The following is a 23800-nucleotide window of genomic DNA, read 5'->3' on the forward strand; positions in this document are numbered from 1 at the left end:
TGACCATTCCTGCTTAGCTTGCCACCTCTTTTCTCCATTTTGTTGCTCTAGGCTAGGCTGCAGGGAGACCAGTGAATGCAGCCTGCTGTGGCCACACAAGAGTCGAGGTGACATGGCCGTGCAAAAGGACAAGGATTTATGGCAATGTGCAGTCACTCAATTTAAGATCTGTTTTGATCCTGAAGGTTGGTTTAAAATGAATTAGTGTGGTTTAATTAAAAGGAACTACTCTGGATGGTTTTTCGTTGTCACTGATAGGATTAACAGGAATTTAAATTTTGTATGTGAATTATTTGGGAGTACTGCTTGTTTTTATAGAATATTTATCTTGCTTTCAGAGGTAGTGTCAAAACAGGAAACGGATACTAGTTAGATTAAATAGTTTAGAAGAATTATTTCAATTGTTTGCATGGACAGCTGAACACTAAATGTATATAGTAACCTTCAGTTGAAATTTTAATATTAGTCTAACGTTATGATTCAACAAAACAAGCGTGTCACTTGATAGAACTGGAATAATCTGTTGCTACATCAGTTTTCTACCTTAAGCCCTCTTCGGCTGCTGCCTTTGCCATTGTGGTTAAACAATTTTATGTTCTTTTAAAAATGCTGTAAAGCTTCTCAGAACTTACTGGAAAGTATTATTTTTAATTTTATAACTATTATGTAGTTTTTTAAAGTCAACATATTGAGTTGCATATCAGGAATCTGTCCTAAAGCTATGTAAACTCTTAGGATAAGTTTTAAATAATTACTGTAGAAACCTATTGATTTCATTCTTGCTAATTTTCTTAAGAGAGCTTTGCATATTATAATTGCCAGAGAAGCAAATTTAAAAATATACAGAATAAATTAGTTCTTTTGCATGTGCAGTCTCGTGGCTTTCCTGCTGGTAAACCGAACGTGCTATACTTGAAAGAGGTGGGAATGTGTTGCCGCAGGTGAGTAAGGGCTAGAGGGCTGATGTAGGGAAGTAAGCAATCTCACCACATGTGGATAGGGAACATGTGTGTGTGAAAATAGCCTGATATCACAGGGTCTACTCTGCATCTGAGATGACTAAAATACAACTATAATTGTGCCTTCTATTTTCCTGCAGAACCCATATAATTAAGGGCATGCCCTCATGCTTCTAGAGAAAGAATTCCCCTAGAATCTCCTGGAAAATTTAATTTTAGGAACCAGCAAAGAAAGTAACATATATTGTAAAAGTAACTCTTTTAATGCATACGCATAATAAATATTTTCTTTTTTTTTTGAGTAAATGTTTATGTAGCAACTTGTCTGTTATCCATAAACTATTTTAAAATCTTCAAAAAATGATGTAGAACAGAAAGCAATGTTCTGTATTTTACTACTTGGATTGTAGGAGCATGCAGAGTTGATCAAGGCTAAGACTGCTTGAGCAAGTGTCGTAAGCATGCAGAAACACAATACTAATTCAAAAAGTCTGCAAACTTGGATCTTTTTATATTAGGCAGAACTGTCATATGGAGATCACTGCGGCATTAGGATGCTCAGGTCATGCTCCGCAAAAACTTATGCATGTTCAATAACTTCGTTCACGCGCACAATTCGATTAAGTCTGTAAACCACTTCTTACCATATTCTTATTGCAAAGAGTATGCTATCATTTAGAGAAGCTGGAAAAAGCCAGTTCCTCTGAGAATCAGTTTAATTTTTTTATGTAAATTGCAATATTTCTTAAACTTACTTTCAGGTCAGATCAGCAGTGAAATGTGCAGCAGTAAGACAAAATGGTAGATGTGGTATTCACTAAAATACAAATGTGATCAACTCAAATTCATTAATGAGTTGTATGTTGAATAGTTTAGCTGGAAATATTTTCTTGGGTGGAGGGGCTAGAATCACCAATGGCAATGATGTTTTCTCCCCTTCTGCCCAGAAGTGAGATTAAATTGGAGATGGGTTCATTTTCCTGCTTTGAGGAGATTTTAACCCTCAAAGCAGGAAAATTAGAGCTCAGATGTCCTTTACGTAGCAGATTGTCCCAAACAAGAAGTTAACAGCATCTTATTGCTCCCAGTATTTATTTTGTACACCGTGGGATGGTCCTACCAGAGAGACACGAGAAGGCAGCTCTCTGAGAAATCTGTGTGCTGGGGGAGAAGGTGGAGCAGCATATGATGCAGTACTGGTCATGGGAAATCCCAGTTCAGATCCTAGTTCCAAATCGAGCACAAGAGTGGGTTCGACCAGTTTTGAAAGCTAAAGTTTAAAAATGGTCCTGGTGGTTTCTGTCTCTCTGTCATGTGTATTTACTGAGAATTTATCAGTATTTATCAGCCTTGTGCTCTGCTGAAGGTGCATTTGAGGTGAGTGTCCTAAGCACAAAGCACTCAAACTGTAACATGGATGACTGGCAGAGACTAAAATTAGAACTTTTTCTTTTCCTTTTCTTCCTGTTGTTATAAGAGCCCTGAAACCATTTTGCATTTTTGTCACTGCACGTCTGAAAAAACATGTTCATCTATCACCTCTTGATAGATAGTGCTTTTGAAGTCCCTCCCACAGCCTGTGAAGTCTATAAATCCCAGCCTGCTCCATTCTAATCACTTTAACTTCAAAGAAGGCAGATCAAGTTCAATTTTTGAGATTATTTTCAATTCTCTGTTTATTCCAAGCTTTACATTCTCTCTGTAAAACTCTTTCAGACATTCTTGTTTTGGCTAATCTGCATAGTACATATGTGCAGCATGTAGGAAAACCTATCTGTATGTCTGACAGAAGCTTACAGCTTTGCAGTAAAGTTCAGGGGATTTCTGGATGGATCCGTTCAGAGATGATGGCACCCTCAGAGCTGGTCATACTTGCTTTGGTTCAACCCCATGCCCCTAGCTAAAAACACTTGCAAACTCCAGAGCTATCACAACAATTGCAGGCACTTAAAACCCCAAGATTTAGGAAGTATTTCTCTCACATGCCTCTCACATTTATTTTGTCCTTAAATTTTGATTACATTAGGAAAAATGCAGTTGTTTTTGTTCTTAATGATAGGCAATTAACATGCTAAAGGCTATAATTAAAACAGAGATTTTAGCTTAGCCCATATTTTAGGCAAAACCTTCATTACTTTTTAAAATACATTAGAACACATTTGCTTAAATATTGCTTGAGATAAGGCCTCAAACTTGCAAACACTCCAGGAATTTCCAGGGAAATTTATAATACACCTTAGCAGTAACTAAGACTCAGTTCTAAGTATTTTGTCATGTGTGTAATCTTACTGAGGGCAATAGAAGTTTCCACAGTAAAGATTTTAGGCAGCCTTGTCAGTATATAGAACGCCTTGGGGAGAAATGTTAGCACAAAATAGTTCAAAATAATTCATAGAGGATCTTCCTGTCTCCCAGTTGGAGCAGAATGAAAATTAATAAAATGACAAATTAAAATCTGTCAAAGTTCTTTCTTTCTCTGCAACTCCTTGTCACTCAAATGTATGGACGTGTAGTGACCCTAAACACAGTGTATCACAGAATGCAGGAAATAAAAGAGCATCAGCATGGGAGATACGTACCAAGTGTATGCATGATACTTGAGAGATACTTGAGATACTCTTCATACTTGAGAGATGAAACAGGAATAAAATGAAACTGAGTTGGGGTACAGTCATAGAATTAAAATAATTGATTTTTAGTAACTTAAAGGCTTAACCAAGTTGCCAGGCACTGGAGAGAATCATGGGGCTCCTGTATTGGATCAAAGATTCCCTCTCATGATTTGAAATGGGGTTCAAATCATACAAACTTAGTAAATGCAGCTCCAGGGGGCCATCATCATCTGCAGTTGACCCTGTGGAGGTGGTTTAATTTTGCAGAAAGGTGAGCAGGGAAAAATTAAGCTTTAGAAGTTTGCTGGGTGTAACTGCGTTACATTGCAGGTATGCTTATATATAGCAGTTACTCTGTTACCAGGAGGATTGTAATGACCATGCGTGTCCATTAGAAAGGAAAATAAAGGTATGATGGTTTTGCTTAGTTCAAATGTTTGGTGTATTTGTTAGAATTACTTTTGTGTGTAATGAAGTACAAAGCTGAGATGTAACAGTAGCAGAACCATGAAAATTTAAGTGATGAAGTTAGTTTGATGAAAATGATTTATGTAGCCAATAAAAGTATATCCTGATGTAGTAATTAACGTTAAGAAATACTTAGAAAAAATGTATGTAATGTACATAAACCAAAATTCAAACGGCACGTTTAGAAAGGTGATTCTCTAGAGTTTTTCCTCAATTTATTTCTTAAGAAAATTTCAGTTTTTTCCATACGCCTTTGCTGCTGCCAGGCTGTTTTTGAGCAAACATCTGGTTTTGGTTTTTAATGATAAGGAATTGCATTTCTCCCTCTTCATTTCCACCTAAGTATAAACTAATACAGTATCTGTAATACTGTAGTAATAATTGATCAAAAATGAATCTGGAAAAACTTACAGTTAAGACAAGGTTGTGGTTTTTAATGTGGAAAATAACTACAAGGGAAATGTCAGGAACTAAGGGGTTTTATTTTGAAAACTTGACCTTTTCTTTTTCTTCTATTCCTGAGTCAGAACCCCAATTCTAGTGAAGTAACTAAAGACCATGTTGTTGCATATCAATCTAAAAGTCTGGGTTAAGGTTGGATTTTTTAAGATGTTGACCAAATTATTTATAAAGTGCAAGAATATTACACAAAGTAGGCCACGAATAGTATGCTAACAGAAAATCCTCCAGTATAAATCAACGAAGTCAGTCATAAGGCTGGCAGCAAGGAAAACAAATCAAGCAGGGAGAAGAGAAAAGGTATATTTTAAAATGAGAATGCTTAAGTGAGCTAGCTAATTGATGTCTGCCTCATAGGCATAGATCTATTATAGAGAGAATTGATGTCAGATTGCTCAAAAATGATGCTGTAAGTGCAGTGTAACAGGTGATGAGATTTGTGGGAGGTCTTGGGGTAAGCCATGCAAGGATTCTGGAAACGAAAAGCACTTTTTAAATTCATTGTGATATGAATGGGGATCCAGTGGAACTGGTTGAAAGTGGTAGCAGTATGGTGACTTTCTCCTCAGTCATGGGAATGAAAACAGTGACGTTCACTCCCAACTGCAGTACAGAAAGGGAACATTTCATGAGAGCTTGGAGAAGAATTCAAGACCGGAGGTACAGAGAATTCTGTAGTGTCACTTGTGCTGATCATAGGTGGGGAATATTGTTTATTTTGGTACCATTATCTGGGAAGCTTCCTAAAGTTCCTGAAAGCAGCAGACTTCATTTGCTTTCTGGTAAGCAAAAATGTACCTTACACATGCACGCTGGACTGCTAGATGCCTGCAAAACTAGATGTCTTCCTGAAGATTTGATCATGTTGCTGTTGCTAGCAAATTTCTAAATAAGCTCATATGAAAAGAAAACTCAGGATTAAGTGTGATTCTAAAGTTATAGAAGGAGGCAGGTGATCTTTAAGGAAAGATAAATGAATGGGAGTGGATTCACAGTATATTTTACTGAAGAGATTAAAGCTATTGCAGTACTAACAACACGTGAACAAACAAATGAACAAATATAATTAGGACTGGTTTAAGATGAGTATCAAGTGTAGAAAAGAGCATTGCTAAGGATCAAAATGTTGGTACCGTTCTACTATTTTCAGCACTGAAATATATGTTAAGAAATGAGGCACACACAAATAAACAACTTACCTGGCATGTATGTTTGTGAAAACAGCAAAACTTTGGAGATTATTGGATGATATTTTTTCAAGGGCAAGGTTTCAACGTGAAACTAAAAACTTAGTTCTGAGTGCTGCATTTGTCCAGAGGACCTGAATAGGCTTTGCGATTGATGTGTCAAGGCAAAGCCAAACAAAACAGCTCTGATTTTGAATATCGAATAGTTTCTAGTGTTACAGGTAAGGAGAGGAGACTCTTACGAAATGCGGTCTTCTGCAACTACTGGATGTTTCATACAGGGGAGCTGAACTCAGACCAGTATATGGAAAGGATGAGGTTTGTGGCATGGACCTAGGGTAGCACACCAGTGAGCCTTGAGAGTGTATGGGAATCTCTGTAATGGTGATGGAGGCGGTCTTCCTTCTTTAAGATGCCGTGGGTAAAATGTGATCTGTATTTTTGTAACTAAACTTTTTGTTTGGTAATGCAAAGTTGTGTCCTGCTGTAATCCGTAAGACATCGGCAATTCCAAGACAACTGCCATCCATGCCCTTTTTCTTTTCTTTCTTCCGCCTTTTTCAGCTTTCTCTCACCTCCCTTCCCTCCCCCTCTGAGTTTCCTTTTTTTGTGCAGTGGGCTTCATGAAGAAACTGGCAACGCAGAATTAGTATTTCAAGTTGATGGAAAATTCAAGAATGTAAGATAGTACCAGTTTCATTGTATTTGGTGAGCTATTTCTGCAGAGGAATTCCTTAGACAAACCCTACTGAAGACAGAATTTGAAGGAAAAGTAGTTAACATTTGGACATCAGTATCCCTAAAATTTTGGGGGCATGTAGTTAGATTTACTGTCTTTCTGCTGCCTTTGTTCCTTCTCTAGCTTTTGCATTTCTAAAGAAAATATTTCAATACCATTTATTCATAACTCATTGGAAGTTCCATTTTTTCCTCACTTTTAAAAAAATAAAGGTTTTTATGGTTACAATATTGTGGATGAATGATGTCTATAACCAGTAGAAATGCTTCCTAGCAGGTTGAAAGGAGGACGCTAGGCTTTCTGAAATGCTCTCTGATTGACTATGAGATATGGGAGCATCCAACTTGTTTTAACAATGAAAACTCTTTTTTTTCCCCTGTGGAAAACTAGATCACAGCGCAGTGACCCCAGAGGGAGAGAAAGAATGAAAAAGATGCGTGTTTCTCTAAAACTCCTGACTACATTGTTACGATCTGTGTCAAAGGATGAGAAATCCGAATTGCACGGCTTCCTGTGTTCTTTGAATTAGAGCTTGGTGTGTGCTACGCTATTTTGACCTTTTCAAAATTTTGTAATTTAATTAGCAGATTTCTTTTTCCCTATCCAGCCCATTTTGAAGGGGAAAAAAGAGTAGACATAGACCACTGTGATAACCCTTTATTCTTTTCTGAGTCTAATTGCATATTTTGAATACAATTTGTATGAAAGCATTCTTGTATGAATTTAAATCAGAAGGATATAAAAACAATAAGCAGTATTAACCAACAGGGAATAAAGACTACCTGAACTGGCTAGAAAAAATTTACTCCCCGGTCACTAATTTGTAGGCTTGGTGGTTGCCAGGGTATTTGCCCAGCTGCACCTGCCTTATCAACGTGTTCAAATGTGAATTAGTTAGCACAAAAAGTTGGCAGAGGAATAGGGAATTTTTCACCTCAAGGTCAGAAACAAGGCAGGCTGATACTGATTTAATGCCGTCATGGTCTGATAGTTCGGCATGAAGGTGTCTCTATTGCCATCAGTTGACACGTGTCTACATTCGAAGAAACACTCTTTTCTAACTGACATCCTTTTTGCAAGAACACTAGCAGGCACCTGCCTTAGCTGGCAAAAAGTTAGGTGTCCTGGCTAAGCTAGCTGTCTAGGCTTCCTCTGTAAGCCGTGGGGAGAGGGATTTTCAGAGTGATTCATACTGTTCTAAGATATGTGTCTAAAATAGATGAGATGACTCATCCTCTGGAAGTACCTGCCACTCTACTGACGACAGAGGGAGACCTAGATGACTAACTTACCCTAGATAGCTAAATTCTGACTGGTAAGTAAGATGAGAGAGAGCTCAGCACCAATGTCTTTTTCTTTTAATGAAAAGAGGCTCAAGTATGCAGTCAGTATGAAAAAGTCTGTAAGACCATTGGTCATGCAGTATATGCTGAAAAAGAGGTGGACCTGCATTGCTGTCCTGCTGTACCTTTCATAATTATGTTTATTTTATTTTTTGCTACATTAATCTATATGAAGGTGAGGAAAAGAAGATGTTTCTTCACCTTAAAAATGCCACTGGAAGGGGATAAGTGTTATTTACATTACACAGACGTATGAAGCAATGGGCATGATATTTATTCTGCATCGGTTTCCATTATTTAAATTGCTTTGTATTGAAATTGCTTTGTATTTATTCCAGTGGAACTGGATGTAAAATCCATTACGCTTGGTGTTTATATACTAAAAGGTTGTTAGCATGTATCTGCTTAAGTACGGCATGGACTTTGAAGATGCGCAGTCTGCAGGGGAATGTACATGACATTAACTTCACTGTCCACTGGTTACCGCTTCAGGTGCACATTTTTGCAGAACTTACCAACATTAAGCTTTAAAGTCATTAATATTTAATTAAACCCTGTCACTTGGCCAATTTGAAAATTATGAGGTCTCAGTGAATATTCAGGAAGTATTCACAACATCTGATTTTAGATGCCGAATTAGGTTGCTAAACAAGGAGTCTAGGCACCTTCTGTAATCAGCGGAGAAAGCTGGCAGCTCAGGGAACAATTCAGAGCAACTACGGTAAGGAGCAAGTTAGTGCTCTGGTTGCCCTCCAGAGGACTTACACTGCTGCCCAGCTCCAATCCTCTGAAATAACCTGTGAGGTACTTGTCCCTCTGTATTTACTGGGGAGGAAGCCTAGCCTGGTTTTGTAGGTTGTTAAAGTGGGCAACATGAATAATTCCCTTATTGTTTCCTATCATAATTTTTAGGTCAGTAATACGTTGTCAACTCAGAGCGGAATATTTTCCTGAATATTAGAATATATTTTGGAATGTCAGGCTTAGCTTGCATTAAAAGTGACTGCTGCATAGTTAATGTATGTTGTATGCTCAGTAATGTAATGTAGTAGTATGTAATGTATGTAGTATGCTCAGTTTTAAACTTTTTTTCTTTTGTAACTTAATTGACTGAGCACCCCCTACGTGCCCAGGATAGTCAGCAAAATGCATTTGCTTTTCTCAGAAAGTTTGCCTTCATTGTGTGTGCTCTGTGGTTGAATCATGAACAATTCTAATCTCTCCTGTGTCTGCAAGGCCTTGAGTACCAAGCTGCTGGCTGGCACAAACACTGTAAGGCCCTCTTCATTTACCATTGCATTCAGAGTGTTAGAAAGCAATACTTTGGATCAGACAGCCCGATGAATTTTTATATTCTTCTGTTGGTCAACAGCTGCTTTACCTAAAGCACTACACTCCTACTATAGCTTTGAAAGTACAGTAACTGGTTATATATTGCTTTATGCAGATTGTACAGAGCTTAGAACTTCAGGGAGGTGAACCAATTTGCTACGGTTTGAAAAATCATCTACACAGTTTAGGAAGGTGTTGACATGGCAAGTTGAGATCTGTGGATTTTCCTTTCCTTTAATATGGAAGTCCAAGTTTATAGGTAAAGCACAAAATCAGGGAAGTGTGAAGAGAAGTTACAGAACAAAGACCAGCCTTGATCAATCTTCATTGCACACAGAGAGAAAACAGCACGATATAGGATATTACGTTATCACCTGGGGGAGGAGGACTTTCTGGACTTTGAAGGAGAAAAGGAGGCATGTTGCAAAAGACAAATGACAACTATACGTCCTGTACACTGGGCGTTGTCTTACAGTGAAGGAGTTTAGATGACAAAGTTACTTTAGTATGGTAACCATAAGAAATAGTGAATGTGTTCACGGAAGACAATAAACAACCTTGAATCTGTTGGATAAGTTCAAATTCTACTCTTTGGTAATTCTTGTTTTAAAGACAAAGGAAGGTAAAATTGCAAAGGACACAAGGGTGTATCCAGGGGAACAAGAACATCATTTATAGTCACCAGAGTTGTTTGATGAGGCTCACTTGCTAGATACCTGATAGCAAGGAAGACCAATCTGTCACTGTATGGTTCCATAAAGAAGATTTGTCTATAATAGGGAGCATTAAACAGGGTAATGGAAATTACTTGAGCAGCTACTGAATTAATTTTCATTTTAAACATACTCTTATTTAAAGATAACAACTGGCTGGACAGCATGGCAAGTTTTGTATCTGGGTGCATCTGTTAAAAAAGGACTGTGAGAAGTTTGCTGGTTTTGAATGCAAACCTGACCGTGCTGTCAGCTAACATCTCCCTTACCTGGGGCAAAACTTTAAGTGATGCAGAATACAGGTAGGACTCTGTTGTGGACTCCTGAAATCATTACCTCATACAAACTGCTGTTATTTAATAGAGAAATGTAATTGTTTCTCCAGAGGGTGATGAATGTGATTCATTATATTTGATCTTTTTCATACCAGAAGAATACTGCTGTTGCGAGCTCAGAAGACTTTTTGGCAAATCAAAAGGAGACTGCTAGTTTGGAGCATTTCTCTGTCAGTTTGAAATCCCCAAGCTGTAGCTTCGAGCTCGGCAGTGAGTGCTCTGCAGTAGTGCCAAGAGAGCTGAAATAATCAACAATAGAAACCTTTTATCTCATGTCTGAAATCCATAGATAGAAAGAGAATGTATATATAAATATTTCTCTTTAATATTTCACATCGTGCTTCCACTTAAGAAGTTTAAAGTTCTTTCACCAAGAGTGGACATAAGCCAAACCAAGCCACAGGATTAATCATAAATAATTTACATGAAATCCCTCTACTAAGATATCCCGCAATTTCATAAAGAATGAACACATGTTCTGAGAATACATAAGGATTGCTAAAATTAGCTTGCTTTAACACGCCTGGGAACAACACATGAAGCTGCTGTTGCAGTTTTTCTGACATAGCTGATCACATTGCTTGCTGTTCACAACAATTAAATGCTCTTTTTCTGTTTTTTTTTTTTCTTTTTCTTAGAACTGCTTCTAGATTAAGAAAAAAAAATCTAAAAATTCTGAACAATGTTGACTGGTAAAGGCTGTAGAACAACTATTGCTGCAATAAACAGGATTAGTTTTGGATTACTTTCTCTACAAAGACTCTGCAGCAGTGCCTTACTCCTCCTTGCTGAGAAACGTCAACCCTTTCAGGTCTCCATGGTTATCTCACAGAATGAAAAGTAAAAGCATTCTGGGATGATTATATAAAAACTTGTAAAGGGTAAGTGCAAACTAAAAAACAGTGTTTGAGGACTAAACCGCATTTTCAGATGGCTGAGGCTGTGTGTGTATGGCTGGAGAGATGAATAGAAGCCTTAAACTCTGCAGCATGGGATGGACCTTGGTTTGGGGAAGATACAGAACAGGCCTCAGTGATTTATTAGTGTATCTTTTGAACATGTACCTACCAATTTGATTAAAGCAACAGGAAATGATAATTAGCTGGATTGTATTTGGAACTACACCAGTGGCTTAATTATTAAATTTAAACATCAGCGAAGTACAAAATATTCAATATTCCTAAAACACCTGTACAAAAGAGATTTAAGAACATAGTTAAGGCTAGGCTTGCATATGGATGTGCATACCATTAAAGCTGGGGAAGTGTGGATTTCTGCCATGTTCTGTAAATGTAAGATACATAAATTAGAATTGCTTAGGGATAGTGTTGCTTACATGAATCGTTTCTCCACTGCTTTTCATTTATGAATAAATGTGCTTGGTGTGACTACTCTTGTCTCAGTGATCTCAAACAGCAGAAAATACCCTGTATGCAACAGCTTGCAGATATATAATATCTATAAGCTATGTTTCTCAACAATGATTACAGGTATTTTATGTTTACAGACAATTCAAAGCAGGGAGGACTGAAATACACCCAAGAGAGGTTTAATATTGATGTGGAGAAATAGTCTGAGAAAATCAGGATGCAGTTCAGGGACAAATTCAAAGTGCTGCTCTATTTAGATGGTATTTCTTATCTGAAATGTAGTATGAGGAATGGATAGTGGTACTTAGGTTAAGCATGAGTCAACAGTGTTGTGTTACTATAAAAAAGTAAACATGCTGGGGAGACATGACAAATATCAAGTATTTTAAAGACTTGAAAGTAGAAAGAGAATAACCTGTCCTGTGGGCTAATGGGAGTAGGAAAATATAAAATGGGCTTAAATCATAGGAAAATTTCAGGCTAAATATTATCATTACATTATTTTTGCTAGGCATATTGAAAGCACTGGGACTGTGGAGGCTTCTCTGCCGGCTTGTTTATGAGCTGATCAGACAAATATCTGTCAGATATAATAGATACTGCCTTGGGACTAGATACGTCTTTCGGTTCCTACCAGCTCTGGCCTCTATTATTCAATATGGTAATAAAACTTCCCAAGTAGTTTCATGCAAATATGCATAAAGATACAATTCAAAGGGAGTATAAAGCGTTCAACAGTAAGCATTGCATGAGATATGCAATTTTCCTCCAACATAAAATCTACTTCTGTTTTCGGTGAAGTAAATAGTCAAGTTTCTAATTTAGCTTTGATTTCATATTGTCATCTCAGTGTCACTCCTTCACAATATTTCATCCAACCCACAGATCCCTGTATCAGAATAATACCTTTGCCACCTTCCTCTTCCTCGATAGCTTGGGACAACACAGAAAAGGAAACAGAAACGGCCGTGGACAGCAAACTCAATTCAAGTTGACAATATGATGCTGCTATTGAAAAGGCAAAGCTTATTCTGTGGTGTATTAAATAAACATCATATGTAAAGCACCGGAGGTAGCTGGTCTACCATACTTGGCATCAGCTGGGCTACTACAGGGCAACACACCATTAGAGAGAATCCAGAGGACAACAAATACAAACATTTTAGAAAATACGACCTGTAAGAGACAGCAGAATGCAGTGTAGAAATGGGGAGCGGGGAACTTTCCCTCTCATTTAGGTGTCTGACTCGCGCTTTAGCTATATGTGTTTAGTGAAGAGTATTTAGAGTTTAATGAGATGTATATGTATATATCTATGTATATAAAGAATGCTGTTAAGGGAAGCACGTCAACTTTTCCAGTCTGTAAAAGGCTGTTACAAAGGCAGGAGCTGTCACTTGAGCAAGAAGATAGCAATTTCATTTTTTATCAAAACCTATATTCAAGAAGGGCTTCTGTCTAAAGTGAAACAAGCTCTATTATGTTGCTGCTTCTTTAACATTTCTGTGGGAAAATTGTAGAGATAGGTTACCCAAATATCTTTCAGGGCTGGTCTTGATATGCTGAATTTTGTTCTCAACAGGTCCATCTCCATTTTGGGACATTTCCAAACCTAGATTTCTGCCATTTCTCTTATTTAATAGGGTTTGCTCTTGGTATTTGTAATCAACCTTTTTTCCCACTGTTTTCATTCTGTCACTGTGTCCAGAATATCTAAGGCAGTGGAAGAGAAGCTTCCAGAAGGTCAGTGCTAACACTGCTACGTAGTGCTCTTGTACTTGATTGCCATCAGAAAATGTAGCAGAGTACCATACAGACAGGTTTTGTGGAAGAGTTTTCCTGACAGAACACCATACGCTGGTATGATTAGGTCTGGTTGGACACATGCAGTGTTTTCTTCACGTGGGACTTGGTGAAGGGTGGTTGCCCCTGCTACGCACAATTCATAAGGCAGTTCATACTTTGCATTCTTTCCTTTATGGCTCCAGCGTGCAAAATGAGAGTATGCATAAAATGTGTACTTTTTACACTAGCTCACTGATCCAAAATACTTTTACCCATCCACAGTCTAGATGTAAAAGAACCTGAGAGACAATTTAAAGAGGGATTGTTTAAGGAAGATCAAATGTGTTTAATTATGTTGCTGAATCTTCGATCAGGATAGGTTGCATTTTGCTGGGTGTCATACAAGCACATAAATCTTAATTTCCACCTTGAAGTGCTTGAGTTTGTCTGACTCCAGCCTCTGCTTATCTGATGATAATGCCATTTGCTAAAATGGAAGAGACTGGGAAATGCCCGTTTCATGTTATACACCTACATAAATACAGAGGTGTCGCAGTGTAGAAGATGTCTCCAAACAAAAGGGAACAGAACTGATCTCATGTGATGGCTCTCAGATGTAATGTTTTCAGATACCTCACACCATTAACACTACCGTAATCCACTGGGTGAAGACCTTTCCAGACTGAAATGACTCAGGATTTTGCACAGCTATTCAGTGCAATCAAAGGACTTTTGAGAGCATTGAAAACCACTGCAGAAAGTAAGTTTTAGGTAATTAGCATTATATAGTTTGGGGAGCAGGTTTTTTCCTGATAAATAAGCTATATTTCCTAACACTTATTTCCTAACACTGTTATTTTTTTAAGTTCATTTTGCCAGCATATATGTTATATAGGCTATTAAGAGGGTTGAAAATGAACTTGCAGCCTTTATTAAGAAAGGACTTTGACTTACAAACTGTTACCATTTAAGTGACCCCTGTTTATTTTAAGCAGCACAGAGATTGTTTCTGTTTGCACAGCAGTATCCCAAGTAACTCTTTTGTACAAGGAATAAATATTTGAATAAAAGGCTGAAGTATGTGCAGTCAGTAATGTCTGTGAAACAGTATTGGAAACCTGTCATTAGTAAAAAGTTTTCAAATTTGAGAAATTTAATTGCTTTTCTCAATTTCCTGTGAGACAAAAAGAAAAATCTAAGAGATTTTTCCCATTATGTTTAAGTGACAGCAGACTCATCTGTTAAAATAATCATCAATTTCCTCATTAGAAGTTCTTACCTGGATTTTTATAGAATTCTTCTAAAATATCATTTATCTTCTAATTGAACCGTAGATTCCTTGAAATAATTACACTCTGCTAGAACATATTTGCATCTTTCTTACGTAATCTATCAAGAAGCATCTTTCCATTCTTCTTCTCACTCTCAGTTTCATCTGGCTTTTAATTTCAGAATAAAAAAAAAATCACTCTTCTTGTTACCTTTAAGTAACTGTTGTCTGATATCTGAAGATACAACAAAACATCTGCAGATAAATTTGTAAATCTGTTTTCTGGAGTTTATTCCTTTTTATTTTATGGTCCATCAATGGCTATGTTTAAAACAACATAAAGAGCATAAATGTGTCAAATATCTATTACAGTCCATTACCTTAATTCAAATTTTAAAATTAGCTGGAAAGCTTAGTATGATTAACTATTGGTGAAGGGATATCAAGCAATCTCAGTAGAATCTGGTTTAAAGCAACTTATTTTGTACAGAATGCTTGTTAATACTTGAGAGAACAAGTAAGGGAGACTGTAGAGGATCTAGTTATAACCTGTGATTGTGATTATAAACTGTGAAGAAATTAGGCTTTGATTGTGCATAGCTTTATAAACCTGTATTCAAGATGCTCTCCAAAGGAAAATGAGATTTATATTTTCTCTGTGTCCTTCTCTCAATTTCCTTTTTCTGTTCTCTGCCTCATGCCTACTCCTTCAGAAACTTTTGAATCTAGTGCCCCGTTGCAACCAAATTTGAGAAGGGAGAAAACTTCGAGGTAATTTTCTACAAGTTTCACGAATGAAGATGTTCAAGGAGGGGAGGTGCCTTGAGCAACTTTGAAGGAAGGGCTGCATATAAGAGCATTCTTTATTGAAAAGCCATCAGAGAAGCCATATTGGAGCTCAAACCTCAGAGACATATCCATAGGATACTGGACTTCATGGATTCCAATAAATTTCATGGTATGGTTGTTTATTTCAGTGGAATTATTCAAATGTTTGAAAGTCAAAACTTCAAATAATATACAAGTGAGAACAGGGTAAAATAATATCGAACTATGGAGAAGTCTCTAACAAAGATTGTGATGTGACTTGTAAGTCCTCTATCATTTATGTATTATATTGAACTAGTGTACTAATACTAAAAGGACAGTAGAAATAAATAAGGATAATGCCATCAGGGGCTTACAGAGGTGGAAATTTAATGGAAATGTGAAGTGCTGAGTCATAGTTAAAATTTGCAGTGGTGGAATGTGGGATCCTATCATTCTCTCAAATTTTAAGTGGATCTGATGAGTTTTGAAAGAGATATTACAATATTCTCATTAATTAATTTAATGGATAAGAAAAAAAATACAATTATTCTAAATGTGTTCACCTGCAGAGCACTTTTAAATGCCAGATTTTAGGAGTTCCTTATCCATGGCCTGGAGCCACAAAATTTAATGTAAGTATTTTTGCTCTTGGTTTATGAGAATGGGAGTATTGATCCAAGATGGGTATCCTTGTGACATACAGCCAAATTCAGTGAAAGTTGTTGCAGGGGCCTGGAAATTACTTGATGTATATGAGGAAACAAGACAGAGTTTCATAGGGTTGGTGATATCACTGAACATGATACAGTGTGTTTAGGTCTGGGCGAGTCAGTACCCTGAAGGTCTTGACAAGTGGGAGAGTACACAAATGCAATGAAAATGGCTTGGAAGTGGAAGAGAGAAAGTGGAAGACTGAACTTGTACAGCTTGGCTACATGACAGCCAAAACTCTACAAAGGCATGATAACAATTTATAAATACTTAAATGGTGTACAGAAAAAGAGGAGAATTATGTAGTTCGATGAACAGCATATAGAATTGAGGATGAAATGAAGAAAAATTGAATTGATTAGTTCTAGGACTTAGTTCCTGTGATGTTAAATTTCATCCCTGCAACAGTCCCCCTCAAGGGAAGAGGAGGAAGCCTTCTTTTAGGGAAAAACACCAGGAAATGGCCATTAGTGAACAATCCTATACAAATGTAGGGTGTAACTCATAACAAATTCCTAATTTAACATATAACCCTGAAGGAACTAATGTGGCCATCTTGTTTGACCTACTCAGTAGTGGACAGGACATTCTTGAAGCAATTCCTGATTGGATTAGATTTCCTTCTTGTCCATTACATATGGTTGCACCCTTGATGTCCAGGTCATTATGCAATTTCTTTTCTCCAGTTCTTCACCTGAAATATTCTTTAAGCAGTGAACCAAAGCTAGAAGATAGACAGTTTGAGAGCATGGATGTGAGCCCTGTACTTGTGAGGGAGCAGGAGAATTTGGAAAATGAGGTGTTCAGCATATCTTTTCTTTCTGCTTGTTTGCTCTCTCTGTATGGTTTGTTTTGCTGCTGAACACATCATATAAGAAAAATCTATATGTATTGGTATCTTAGGACTAGTGGAAGATGGGTATTCTCTCACTACTGGAGAGAAAGAGTTTAAAGGAATTCCATACATCTTGATGTATACATTTTCAGAATGAAAAATGAAAATTATGGAAAGATTTCTAATTTCCATGTAGTCAAAGAAAAGAAGGAATTTAATGAGAATTCCCTGTTGATAAATGCTTAGCCCAAGAAGTCAACCAGGTGAATTCCCTAGTAGAATTACCTGGAAAGTGCAATGAGCTTTCTGGTCTTGTGGTCCTGGGGCACCCAGCTAATGCTGGCGAGTGGTGAGGACGGAGCACTGGATGGTAAGCTGCCTCCTTCTGGTCAGTCTGTTTCTGGTACACATTTAAAGCATACATTAATCTCACAGTCTGGAAGATATGAGGTTCAGAACTATCCCTTCTTTAGGATTATTAGACCATTGCTTGGTATGGAGAAGAGATGTGTTCATAGTCAAGAACATTCCCCTACCCTCTCTGATGGCCCTGTCCCACAGAGGTGGCCATGGCAGCAGCTGAATGAGAAGCAAAAGTTGACCAGACTTTCTGTGATGTAGAAATAAAATTTCTTCCATGATGTGAATTTTTTGTTAAGTGTGAACTCATGAACAGATTAATATGTTGTTTTCTCCCCAAATATGTTCTCTCCATCCTAATTGTAATTCACTTTCATGGTTCAGTAGACCTAATCTGGAGCTGCATTTGCCTAGACCTTGGTGCTCGATTCCACTCTATTTGTGATACATACATTTTCTTGAACCCAGCCTGCATCTTTCCCTCCTTTAAAGAGGCCGCTGGAGAAGAACATCGCTGCAGCACCTATGAAAAATTATCCAAGCGATAATAATAATATTATTATTTATTATATTTTTATATAATATATTATATTATATATAATATAATATTATACATAATATATAATAAAGTTGCTATATTTAATAAAATTAATAATATTAATAATATTATTAAATATAGCAATAAAGTTGTGTAACAATAGATGCACCTTTTTAAAAACCTTTCAAGCTGTTCACGAACTGTCCACTTTATGTACATATATCTTTTTAGCCATTTTTGCTCCATGTCAGTTTACTGGTTACACACACCTGTGGCTCCTGTTTCAAACTAGGCTCCATCATTGAATTTTACACGCATGAAGATGCAGAGCCCTGCAATAATGCTTGCCCGTAGCCTATGTGAAAGATGAGGCCTGAGTGAGAGGCTCTCTGAAGTCCCAGGAGAAATTTGCAAAAAGAGATTTCAGGATTGAAAACGGAGATAATAAATTATTTGAAGCAAAGGCTCCAAGCACCATGTGTTTGTGCAGGATCCAGCACGATATCGCCTTGATTATGCTCAGAGCTCTTGAGTCCTGTTATTGTATGTGACAACCCCAGATTGTATTATTTTATTTATAAGCTATATAATTTTTCCCTTTTTACCTTTCTTGCCATGAACATTTTTAATCTTCCCTCAACGTAGCTAAAGTTTTTTCCCCTTCTATGAATATGTGTCTTCCTATCTATCATATATTAATTTGAAAAATAAAAAGATAATTTTGAAGAGTTAAATAAACAATAGGCCCTAGTTTCAAACCAACAAAGCTATAATACTCAGTATTCCAGGGTTGAACCCAACAATTCATCCTCTGTGGCTCCCAGGACTTACACCAGCTCTAAAGTAAATGGGCACAGTCCCAAATACTGGGGCTGACTTGTTATCTCTATATGTACTGTTCAGATAACAGACATTAAATAATTCACTAGACAAAGTCTTATTTCAATTAAAATGGTGAAACTGATAAAGAAGTTTTCTTTACTTTTGGGAACAGATCTCTGGCTTGTAATTGCATTAATTACAAATACACACAGTTGAAAAGTTATTCAAATGCAAATTTTCTTAATGAGAAGAAAGCAACTGGGAGTATAATTTTTAGTTGTTGCAGTTAATGAAAGTATTTGATTTTGTTTTAATTGCACTTTTAATAAAATAAAGTGCTCTCACAGTGATGAGATTTCACTAATACAGCATCATCTAGCAGCAGTGCTAGAACTTCCAAAGGTTGCTGATGGTGGATAGATCAGCCAGCGCTGAGCCCTCAGTGGAGATAATTGAAGCAAACAACACTCGCTCCTGGGCAGAGCTGTACGTGGTGAGGTGCTGATCTCTGGCTAACAGCGGTGTACGAAAGGATGTCACCAAAGTAAAGCACTGGGCAGACTGTTTACGCCTTAAAAATACAAGGGGAGGAGTAAATAGAGTGATGTCTGGGCCCCACTGATTTCATAACTTCGAATCACAGAGGAAGGAGTTGGGAGAGCCATTTGGAGAACGTCTGGTCCAGTGTGTCTCCAGTGTTTTCAGTGCAAGAATCACTATGAAAATACCCACATGCTAGCTTCTGTAAGTGTGCCCATTTTAATTAAAAACCAAATAAAAATGAAGTTTAAGTTGGAAAAAACTGTTTACCTCATTTTGTCTGCTTGTTTTGCAATATGTTTGTGCACCGCCAGAAAGTCATTTCACAGAAAGTGGTGTGCTCTCACGTGAGCAGCTAGCGTTTACAGATCACGTGTTGAAGAACACTGACCTCGTCCACCCTCTGTGCATGAGGCAGGGTCAGCTACACCTAAGCCATTCCTTACAGAAGTTTGTTCCACCTTGTCTTTAGGAACCTTTGGTGATGGTGGCTTTCCAGGCAGGGACTGAAGCTTGGTGAAGTTACTTGGTGAAGAACTCCCATTCTCAGTGAAGTTACCACGATGCAAGAAGCAAGGAAAAGGAATGCCTTCTAAAACTCTTTTCAGCCTTGTGGAAAGAATTTATATGTCGTAGGCTATGTTAACCAAAGCTAGGGACTTTTTAATTTTTCTTTTTCTTGGAAAAATATTGTTTTGAGTTTCTTTAACCTTCAAGTAGTTGATATTACAAAAGGGCTTGGACTTCCCTAAAGATTCCCTAATATTTTATCAAACACTGGTAAGGAATTGCAGTAACTTCTTTTCAAAAGGATTGACGTCAAAATGGATTTCCCTCCTTCCCCAAACTTCCTTCCCTCGATTTTCTTTCTATTCTAAATTATTATTAAAAATAACCAAGTATGTAAATATTAGTGGATTACTCTTATACCTTTCAATCTTGCATGTGAGATGGTATCTCTGAGGGAGAGCAGTCACTTGGGAAACCGGGAAGCAAAAGCCTGGTGGCTCAGAGACAGCGTCCTGCCCCTCATCACCCTTCAGTCCGAGAGGGTCGGAGGAAAAAGGATGGTTTGTGTATGGCAAATCCCGCCACTGGACAAGCCTCCTGGTCCCCATGACGAGCTGTATCTAAACTCCAGTGGGTTACATTTCCTCACCTGTGAATTCAGAATGCCAAGCTTTCAAACTGATTTTGCAATTTAAAGCAAGAGTGAGTTCCAGAAAGGCTTGGTCTATTTTCAGACAAATTAGGAACAGCAAAAAGGTAAAATGAATCAAATAAATAGGAATGTTTTCATTTAACTCTAATTATAATTAACATAGTTGAAGGTGTGATAAAAGATTCCCATAACAAATCTCAGCTGTTTGCATCATATATAATGAAGAAATCTAGTTATTTTCAGCATTTTGACAATATAATTTGGTATAGAGACAGTGTTAATTTTATAATTTTTTTTTTCAAAGAAGCAAGTATTTCAGAGGTACATACATGGCAAATTAATTTTTCATAGATATTATGCATAAATGAAATTTAGAGAAAAAATATGCATATCTTAAATTGAATAGATTCACCATAGAATCCTGATAAGCTTTCACCTGCTGTTAATTTTCCTCTGAGATGAAAACACTACCAAGCAACAAAAACAGATGTCTAAGCACATCTTCTCAGGGTGGAAAAGAGGGTTTTAAGATTAAAACTAAATCTAACGGATTTTGATCCCAAGCAACAACCTATAGAAACCCATGGAGCTCTGTCAGATAAATTTAACAGAAACCAGTATATAAGGCCACTCACATGACAATCTCCATGTTTTACAAAGGAAAGATAAGGGTTACAGGAGTGAAGTAAAGGGTGAGGCAAGAGCAGGAAGGAAAGGACATCATCCTGGGAAAGGAAAGAGAGTATAGTGAAGTTCAGGGCAGAGAGGAATGAAAGGACAGAGCGGGAAGAGGGATAGGGGACAGTAGGTGTGGGTCTTCCCCAGTTTTCCATTTTCTTCCCATGTGTGTGAATGAAGGATATGTCCTAGGCAGCTCTAAGCATTTCACCTTTCTCCCACAGAAGCTCATGGAAAGGGGCTATCTGTCACCTCCTCCACCCACCCTGAGGGACATGGCCAGAGTTGTTTTTTTCAGGTTGTTTCTGCTTCAGGAGTACCTGCACTCATTTGACAGCATTTGGATGAATGACCCAGAGAACCTCTTCATGTGCAAAGGATAGCTGGTTTAAATGCTCTAAAATCTGCATGTTTACTCAATTTTGGGTGCATTGTAGTGATGGAGGTCCAGAGAGACGCTTTGGGGAATTTGTGACCTGGGGTTCTCCAGAGGTAGCCTCTGGAGGAAGCAAGAGCAAGCTTTTCTTACAACTGTCAGATTCCATGAACGTGTTTTGCTTCTTAAATACTATTGCTGTAATGGGATGAAAAAAAGGAATAGGATCTGGATGGCCAGGATGGCGGGAGTAATTTGTACGCTGTGAAATGAGGAAGGCGACAATGACAGAGGGAGACATCAATTTGCTTTTAAATGCTTACTATTACTGTAACGGTCATGTCATGAAAGGTCATTGACATCTTGAGCTATAGAGCCAAGCTTCTTTTCTCTTTTCAGATACAGTATTTGAAACACAACCATAATCTCCATTGTGCTATAACAAAGCAGAAGCTTAGGGATGGGAAGTGGGCATTCCTAGCACCCCTGCAGCTAGTGGAGAGAAGAGTGATGTGGGATCCCTAGAGCCACTCACTGGCCTTGGGGGGACGCTTGTGACATACCCTGTAAGCTGACCCTTTCCTTCTCTGTGCAATATTGACAGTGGTGTTTCCCCCTCCAGTAAGTGCCAAGGAAAAACATTGTCTGGTTTTCCAGACCATTTCAAGTATGCAATTTCAGCATACCTGAATTGCATCACTATAGCCACATCTTAAATGGATATCTGCAACTGCTTAAAAGTCCACCCGCATGTACAAAACCAAATGTAAATGCATTCTCTTCAAGAAAGAAAGTAATTCACTGCTGAAAAACTCTGCTAAGGCAGTAAACGTATCCCAGGCATATCTTGTGCCCTTTCAGAATGGGAAAGTCAACAAATATTAGGCTTCTAGAAAACCATGAAATGAAGAGTTATTTTAAGTTCTCAAATAACCTTAATTCTACCTTATTTGAACAATGACCCAATAAACACACAACTCTCTTTCTGTCTTGAAAACTGCACTGAAAGAGAAGCTGCTTATGTTTTCTCTGTGCTCAGACTTGCCCTAGTCCAAAAAAGTACACCCCACCTGCTAAATTTTACAGCTACCTCACCCCTCTCTTCCCACCCCTTTATCCTGATGCAAATGTGCATTGTAACACTATTTTTTTTCATTTTTCCATTAGTCTCTACACAAATTGTATTAATCTCCAGCTTCAGCGTTGACAAGCTTTACAACAAAAAGGCCTGTAAGGTGACTATGCCCACCCTTCTCCATGAAAGTGCTAAAATGTGCTATATTGTATCTCTTAACGCACTAGCACATCTGTTTTTTTCTTTTATCACATGGCGAGGTCTGATAGAGGGGCTCCTGTTCCTCCTGTGCCAAGCATCCCCTGATGCCTCCTCTTGGACCCACAGCTCACCCACTCTGCTCTTGTCATGTGCTGCGGTTACTCCCATTGAGAGCAGGACACTGGGACTCTTCCCAGCCTTCCCAGGGCTACTATCCTCAAGGGGAGAGGAGACAGGACAGAATTGAACGAATAAAATCTCCGTTTTAGTCTTTTGCACTGTTTTTCTAAATATCTCACTTGCATAGCTCAAGTGACTGTTGGTTGTTCATCTTACACTCTGAAGTAAGTTTGGCTTTACAACACCCTTAGTGGTATGAGGTGGTAGAGGTCTGGGTTTCCCACAGTGTGAAATTCCAGCTGTAATCAGTAGAAGCAAATTGCTTCAAATGTTGGGGCCAAATCTATGACCCTGAAATGGAAGGGGTAGGAGATGCCTCCAGAGATCATGCAGTCCATTTTTCTATTAAGAGGCAAGACTATATATATGCGGACCATCATGGTCCATGGCACCAGCAAAAAGGCTCAGCACAGCTGAGTGATCCCATCCAGCCCAGCATCTACTGCTGGGACCTCGTGTGCAAGGGTGAGCGAGGAAACCAGCCGTTCCTGGCCACACATGAAGGCCTGGAGTGGCTGGAAGGATCCTGGTCATCTCCATATGCCCATGCACGCATTCCTGCAATCTGCTCGTGTGCTTACCGGGGAGGAGGGCACTGCTATCCTGTGACTGTGGGGAGAAGAGTGTTATAGTTCTGTTTGTGACCTACACAGCTACCCCAGACTATAATTTGAGCCAAAGAGTTGAACAAAGGGGACCACGCTGGCACAGCCCATCACTGAAGGGTATGCATTTGCTTAATATGGTCTTGCACTGGGATGGCAGGGATTCCACCACCTCCCCGGCTAACCTCTTTTAAGGCTTATAATTAGAAGGCAAACTGTTGATAAAGATTCCCTTAAGCATGATTGAAAAATCATGCTTACTGAAAAGTAATTGTGTAGTATTTTCATCTTTTCAATAGAAAGGAGTCATCTTGCCTAAGGGTAAATATCTGAAA

Source organism: Mycteria americana, chromosome 3 (assembly GCF_035582795.1).
Source record: "Mycteria americana isolate JAX WOST 10 ecotype Jacksonville Zoo and Gardens chromosome 3, USCA_MyAme_1.0, whole genome shotgun sequence".
Classification (NCBI taxonomy): domain Eukaryota; kingdom Metazoa; phylum Chordata; class Aves; order Ciconiiformes; family Ciconiidae; genus Mycteria; species Mycteria americana.